Genomic DNA, 8,015 nt, shown 5'->3' on the forward strand with positions numbered 1-8,015 from the left:
TCTGTACCTCAGAATTTTGCAATCTCTCTCTATTTAAATAATAGACTGCTTTTCAATTCCTCCTGCCAACGTGGACAAGTTCACATTTTCCCACATTATACTCCACCTGCCAAATATTTGCCCACTCGCTTAACCTATCTATATCCCTTTGCAGACTCCTTATGTCCTCTTCACAACTTACTTTCCTACCTACCTTTGTGTCATCAGCAAATTTAGCAACCATATATTCGTTCCCTTCATCCAAGTTATTGATATGGATTGTAAATATTTGATCAGTTGGTCATCTGCTGCGAAAACCGTCGTCTATGCCTTGTTATCTCCAGGCTTGACTGGGGCTGTCCTGGCCGGCCTCACATCTTCCACCCTCAATATACTTGAGCTTATCCAAATCTCTCCTGCCCGTATCCTAACTTGCAGCAAGGCTTGTTTACCTATCACCCCTGTGCTCGCTGACCTACATTGTCTCCCGCTCTATCAAAACCTTGATTTTAAAATTCTCATCCTCATGTTGTAATCTCTCCATGGCCTCACAACTTCCTATCTGAACCCAATTGTATCAGCGTTCTCTGAGCTCGATAGTGTTAGCGCTGTGCATTCTCTGAACTCGGGTTAGTTAACACTGTGCGTGCTCTGAGCTCGGGATTGTTTGCACTATGCGTGCTCTGAACTCGGGAGTGTTTGCACTGTGCGTGCTCTGAACTCGGGAGTGTTTAGCGCTGTGCATGCGTTAAGTCGATAGTGATAGCTCTGTCTGTTCACTGAAATGAGTTGTGTTCGCATTGTCTGTTCTCTGAAATCAGAAGTGTTAGCACTGTGCCTTGCCAGAACTCTGTAGCCTGCCTGACAACGACTGGATCAAATTGCACATTCCAGACAAAGGTTTGGCTGAGTATTGTCCTTCCAATCCTGTCGGTGGCAATACAAGAATGTATTACTGCCGCCATAGTGGTACTTATTATTGAGCCGAGTACAATCGCCTCCTCTGTTCTGGTGACATCCGGTGCATCTCCTGGCCTCTGACAGCCTCTCAGGAGCCGGCTGCCTGGCGGGACTCAGAGGTGGGATCGCAAATTCGGTGCTGGGAAATCTAACACTTGCCCACAGCCCCTGCAAACCTCCCTCATTATAAGTGACCCGCGGCCAGGACCCAGCAGAGAGAATACACTCATGGACACCGTGCTCGGAGTCGTTCCCAGCCGCTAGACGCATTCTCTCCACGGGGATCCCGAGAGTCAACCTGCGATTGGACCCACTCGAAAACCTCTTCTCTCCTCGCCACTGGGACTATCAACAGGTGAGACCAATTCTGTGGGGGGGGGGTGCAGGGGCGGGAGTGGGGGCGGGTCAGCTTCCACTGCCAACCAGGGCCTAGGTGTCTCGCGGAGTGAGGCATCACTCGGTCGAAGAGCAGGGTCTGCCAGCTCATCGGTCGAGAGTGCGGAATAATACTGGGCTGTGGAGGAGAGGATGCTCAGCTCATTTTTTTTTGTGTTTAGGCCCATTTTATAAGAAGGGGGTTTTGCCTCTGCTTTTTTTTTTAAAAAGCAAATCAAAGTCAAATAACAAACAAAACCAAATAATAATTTTATTATACTGGTCAAGGAAGCACTCCAGCCCCTGCGGTGCCCACCGGTCACGGGAAGCATCAAGCACCCCGGCAGACACCGCGTGCTGCCTCTCCAGGGCCATCCGGGCGCGGAGAATGTCGCGGAAGTGATGCAGACAGTCAGAGCGACCGCCCCCTCGGGCTGCTTCGAGCCTGGACCTGTGGATAGCCACTTTGGACAGGAACAGGAGCAGATCCACGCGGACCTCCTCCAAATTGCCCGCCCCCACCTCACTGGGTGGCCAAAGATCAGGAGCTTGGGACTGAAGTGCAACCAGAACTTGAGGAGCAGCTCCCTTAAATCGTGGAACAGGGGCTGCAGCCTCCCACATCCTGTGAATAAATGGAACACGGACTTATCCATCTGCAGTAAGTGCAGGTGGAATGTGAGTCTGTAAAATGGCTAAAAATCATGTTTGTAGGGAATGCTCCTTGCAACACTCTCAATTCAGGATCCCCAATGGCACAGGGGAGGACCATCCACTGGGGACCCCCGCCTCCGCCGGCTGGCAATATAATATGTCAGGGCGTGTCCGGACGAGAGACGACGGTGAAGAAGAGGAGAGTGTGCAGGAGCAGCCCGTCTCGGAAACCTCTCCACGCAGAGTGAAATGGCACGGAGTGGATTTCCGGGAGATGGCTCAATTTATGAGGCACAGCCCCCCGAGGTAAGTTTCGGGGCCTGGTGCCGATTAGGAACTCCGTCTGAACGGGGGACGGGATCGTTCCACACACTTGAGCCTCCTTGACACATCTACTGGAGTCAGGGCCCAGTGCCACTTTCAATACGGAGATGGCGTTGGCCGCGTACCAGACATAATGGCAGGACATTCGTGCAGCCAATGTTCCCGGCGCCATCCCGCCCGTGCCTCCACCATCCAGGGCGTCTTCGGCTCTGGTTACTTTACCAGCCAGGGCCCTCCATTCCATCAGCCAGGTGTCGCCTAGGCCAACACTGCGGAGGTGCGGATTCCTGAGCAGCGGCTCCTGAAGAATGGCTGCCATCCCTGTCGGGGGAGAGCACTGGTAGGAGGCAACCATACTCCAGACCCTGATCAAATCCTCGTAAAGGACAGACAGTTCCTGCAAGGACGCGGCTGCCCGGCAACGTGATAAACAGGAGTTGCATGTCGTCGTTCAGGCCTTGCAGTTCGTGGAAGCAATGCATCGCCAAACCACACCATCTTAGAGGATTCTCAACGTACAGGTATAGCTGCAGGGTCCAAAGGCGGAAAGTCGATACCTGGTTGTGGACGCACACCAGGCCCTGACCGCCCTCCCTAAGCGAGAAACTGCAGCAGCGACCCAGTGCATCCTTTTGGCCCAGAAAGAGTCAACGAGCTTCTTCTGAATCTTGGTGACAAACTCAGGAGGGGGGATCAAAGTGATCCACCAGTACCACAACATTGCGGTCAGCAGCTGGTTTATGACCAGCACTCGACCCCTGTAGGATGATACTCAGAGCGGTCCTGTCCAGTGCCCTGGGCCAGCGGTGACTTTGGCCTCCGGCTCTTGCCAGTTCGCCGGCCAGGCACCCTCGGCAGGGCGAATGTAGATTCCCAGGTACCGGAGGTGCGTGGTGCTTCAGGTAAAAGGCCGTAGCTCCTCCGGCATGGAGTCCGCCCGCCACTGACCTACAAGGAGTCCGGAATATTTCTCCCAGTTGATCCTTGCGGAGGAAGCGGCAGATTACACCTTTTGGCACTCGCGCATCCTCCGCAAGTCAACGGGATCCGTGTCCACGAGGAGCACGTCGTCGGCGTAAGCCGAAAGGACGACCTCCACGCCCGGCCCGCGACAACCTCTTTCGCAAGAGGCGCAGGAAAGGCTCCACGCAGAAGGAGTATGATTGGCCAGACATGGGGCATCCCTGATCCATTCCTCTCCTGAAACGAAGGGGCACTCTCAAGGATCCATTAACATTAATCAGACACTCCGCGGCAGCGTACAGAAGTTAGATCCGGGCAAAGAATGGTGACCTGAATCTGAATGTGCGCAGAGTCCTGAATAAGTACTCGTCATCCACCCTGTCGAACGCCTACTCCTGATCCAGGGAGGGGAAGGCAACCGACAGACCTTTCCTCTGGGAATGATGGAACAGGTCCCGGACCAAGTGAATGTTGTCGTGGAATGTCCAGCTCGGGACCGTGTCGGACTGGTCGGGCAGACATCGCCTTGGCGAAGACCTTGCAATCCGTGCTGAGGAGGGAGACCGGCGCCAGTTTTTAAGGTGACGGTGATCCCCCTTCTTCTGCACCAGGACAAGGACCACACTGCGCCAAGAAAGGGTATCTCCCCGGTCGCCAGACAAAAAAAGATCTGCCGCAGCGGAGTATCTCTCTGAGAGAAGGAAATGCGGCCGGTGATCTTTAGTTCATATTTATTTGAGCATTGAACAAAATGTAAACAATAGCGTTGCTAACAAGATTCGAATTTTGACCCAAACACCTGGTTGAGTTTCAGATCTAACGCTTTAACCATTTTGTCACCAGAAGTGGCAAATCGCGAAAACAACAAAGCTTATTAGGGAGTTGAACCCAGGACCTCGAGTATATCAATCAGTAAAACACCCGAAGCAAAAATCATACCACTCGGCTAACATGCCGCGAAAAAGGCACCGCTGGAAATCGAAACGAGGACTTGTTGTTTCCGAGACAGGCAATTTGGCCAGCTTCAACACGGAGACAAATCAAACTACAATGGCCCCAGCAATTTGAGTAAAGTATATTTATGGTAGAATGTAAACTGTGACGATGCCGAGACAGACAACGATGTCGTTTCAGAACAATTCATTCTGCAAAGTGTCACTTGATAATACAAGTCGTACATTGAAAACGAACTTGATAAAGAGAGACTAATATTGTAGTTATGAAATAATTAGTTTAGAACCTGATATTGCTCTACATCGTACATCGTACAAGAAAGCGAGATTGGATGGACATAATGTTCAAAAAAGATGGCGGATCCGCTTCATGGCAGCGAAATTTTACAGCGGCTGCACAGCTCTGTCGCCAGTTGATCTTTGGGTCTGATTCTCGCTCAGGGAGTTTCATGGTTCAAATCCCGAATGAGCCGAGTTGTGTCCCCATTTTTGGTCAAAAATCACCAATTGGATTCGCACATCTTTTCAGCGGTGTTTGACTTATCTCCAGCAGAGCATGTTTGAGCGCCAGAGGACAGAATGCAGAGGGTTTGTCCACGCAACACACGTAGACGAAATGAAGATAATCTTTTAAGAAGTTGTACAGATTGAAGCCGGCACATGAATTTATCCCAATTCAGACAATCTCATGGGTACAGAACAGAACAGGTAAAGGCTGCTGAATTGGCCTGGAACCAAACCCCTGGTTTTCTGCTGGTTGGCGAGGATTCTACCAGTGAACCGTCAATGCACACACTGCAAGTATAGCGTTGGATGCATATCTAGAACATTTAGTCTGGCAGATTTCCTGCACTAACCCTACACATTCTGCTCTACAGCCGAGCGGTATCTGTGGGTTACATAACGGGTGGATTAAGTCATGGCCTTAAAATTAACTGGAGATTCAAAACCACCTCACATCGCCACTGTGGAATGCTCAAATAAATAAGAGCTGTAATTAGCAGGCAGTGTTTACTTCCCTCAGAACAAACGGGATAATCCAGCCCAAAGTTCACCGATAAGATTTCACGAAATGAGAGGGAATTTATTTTAAGCTGCACCTTAAATTCTGCTCATTCACAAAATTTGGAGATTTATACTACTTTTTTTTCTTTGCATTCATCTCTCTATCTCTGCCTGCGTTTCTTCTCTCTCTGTATTTCCCCCTGATGGACTTATCAGGCTTTCTTGGATGGCCAGGTCTGCATGCCCGGGATGAGAAAAGGCTGTCGGATGTTCAGCCCAATTGTTGTATTTCGACGGCATGAGCTTTGCTATTTTCCGTCTCCGTTTTCGGAAAATAGAAACCCAGATGGGACTTCCCCTCCTCGGGTCCCTCACCTACGGGTAATGGGAATGAACCCGATCTAGCGCTGGTTTAATATCGGTATTCTCATTGCTTAAGAATACAATAATGGGGTTACAGTTATTTTCAGGACATATTTTAGAAATTAACACGTAACAGACTTATTCGAAAACTACAAGCACGTATCATTAAAGGACCAGTGGTAACGTGGGGATGTAATTGGCTAAAGGATAGGAGGCAGGGAGCAGTGATGAACGGATGTTTTTCTGACTGGGGAGAAATATGCAGTGTGATCCCCCAGGGGTCGGTATTAGGACTATTGCTTGTCTTGTTATATATAAATGACATGTATGTGAGGGAGTACAATTTCGAAGTTTGAGGATGATGCAAAACTTGGTAACGTAGTAAATAGTGAGGAAGATAGTAGCAGACTTCTGGAGGACATAAGCAGAATGGTGAAATGGGCAGACACGTGAAAGATTTAATCCAGATCAGTGTGAAGTGATGCACTTTTACAAGAAGAACATGGAGAGGCAGTATAATCTAAATGGGACAATTTAAGGTGAGGGGGGTTGCAAAGGCAGAGGGACCTGCGGTGCATATTCACAAAACAGGGCAAATTGATAAGAGGGTTAAGAAAGCATATGGGATATTTGGCTTTGTAAATAGGGACATTGAATATAAAAACATGGAAGTCATGCTCAGCCTTCACGTATCACTTGTTCGGCCTCAGTTGGAATATATTGTTCAGATCTGGGCACCATACGACAGGAAGGATGAAAAGGCATTGAAGAGGATTCAGAGCAGGTTGACCTGGATAATAACTGGGATGAGGGACTTCAGTCATGTGGAGAGATTGGAGAAGCTGGGATTATTCTCCTTAAGGTTAAGGGGAGACCTAATGGAGGTATTCAAAATAATGAGGGGTTTTGAAAGAGCAGGTAGGGAGAAACTGTTTCCTTTGGCAATTGGATCGGTAACCAGAGGTCACAGATTTAAAATATTTGGCAAAAAATCTAGAGGGGAATTGAGGAGAATTTTTTTCACACAGAGGATTTGTTAAGATCAGAAACGCATTTCCTGAAATGGTAGTGGAAGCAGATTCCACAGGATCATTCAAAAGGCAATTGGACATGTACTTGAAGAGGACTAATTTGCAGGCTTATGGGGAAAATTATGGGGTGTGGATCTAATTTGGACAGGTATTCGAAAGAGCCAGCACAGGTACGACGCCGGAATGGCCTCATTCTGTGCTGTAAGATTCTATGATTCTATGATTACCTTCGGAATCATTGCAATTGATGCTATTCAGTGTTGAGGAACCAAGAAAATTCGAACCATGATATTCGGCTTCACCATTCCCTTACGAATATCGCAGATTATAATGTCCAGGCGGGGGTGGGACTGAATGGGGGATAGAGTGCGGAGATTGGAATGGAAGCCCAGCAAAATGAACTTGGTCTCATCATTTTTTATTATTTTTCCTACAGGTTGCCCGAAGCAGGCGGTGAACCTTCTTCTCGAGAGAGGATCGTCATTTCAGTTCAGAAGGAAAAAGGTATCAAGAAAATCGGGTGACACAGACAGGGAATGATCCGGGACTTACAGCACATCCCTTTTAAACAGACACAGACACGGAATGATCCGGGACTTACAGCACATCCTTTTTAAACAGACACAGACAGGGAATGATATGAGACTGACAGCACATCCCTTTTAAACAGACACAGACGGAATGATCCGGGACTTACAGCACATCCCTTTTAAACAGACACAGACAGGGAATGATCCGGGACTTACAGACATCCCTTTTAAACAGACACAGACACGGAATGATCCGGGACTTACAGCACATCCCTTTTAAACAGACACAGACACGGAATGATCCGGGACTTACAGCACATCTCCTTTAAACAGACACAGACACGGAATGATTCCGGGAATATATCATAATTATGGTACGTAATCTCTCTTACGTTGGCCATAAGATGTACTCTTTTTACCAAGACACACTGTACACTTTGATACTCCGCGACCTGACAATCTCAACACCTTCGTAGAAGGAACTGTTGCTGATTTCAGCACACAATGCAAAAACCGACCCTGCCGTTTCGAGAAAGTTGGGACGTCAAGCCTTCTGGATGGACCGAACGAAGTAAAAGACTTCCATAAAATGACGACGAGGATGGGATTCGAACCCACGCTTGCAAAGCACAATAGATTAGTAGTCCATCGCCTTAACCTCTCGGCCACCTCGTCACATAAGAAAGACGGAGAAAGCCCTTTTTATTCCAAATGAAAATACTGCCGATGTTGGCAATCTGAATTCGAAACAGAAAATGCTGGAAATACTCAGCAGGTCAGGCAGAATGTGTGGAGAGAGAAACAGAGTTAACGTTTCAGGTCGATGACCTTTGGTCAGAACTGAGTCAGAATAAAAGCGCTTTTATTTTCGTCTTTCT

General features: G+C 48.4%; 1 non-coding gene across 1 annotated transcript; it reads right to left on the reverse strand.

Moving 5' to 3' along the window:
* Positions 1-7,730: 7,730 nt before the first annotated feature.
* On the reverse strand, positions 7,731-7,812 carry trnas-acu (transfer RNA serine (anticodon ACU)). The gene has a single exon. It is a non-coding gene; the product is annotated as a tRNA-Ser (tRNA).
* Positions 7,813-8,015: the final 203 nt, after the last annotated feature.

The sequence above is a fragment of the Heptranchias perlo genome, chromosome 20 (assembly GCF_035084215.1).
Source record: "Heptranchias perlo isolate sHepPer1 chromosome 20, sHepPer1.hap1, whole genome shotgun sequence".
In the NCBI taxonomy this organism is placed as follows: Eukaryota; Metazoa; Chordata; class Chondrichthyes; order Hexanchiformes; family Hexanchidae; genus Heptranchias; species Heptranchias perlo.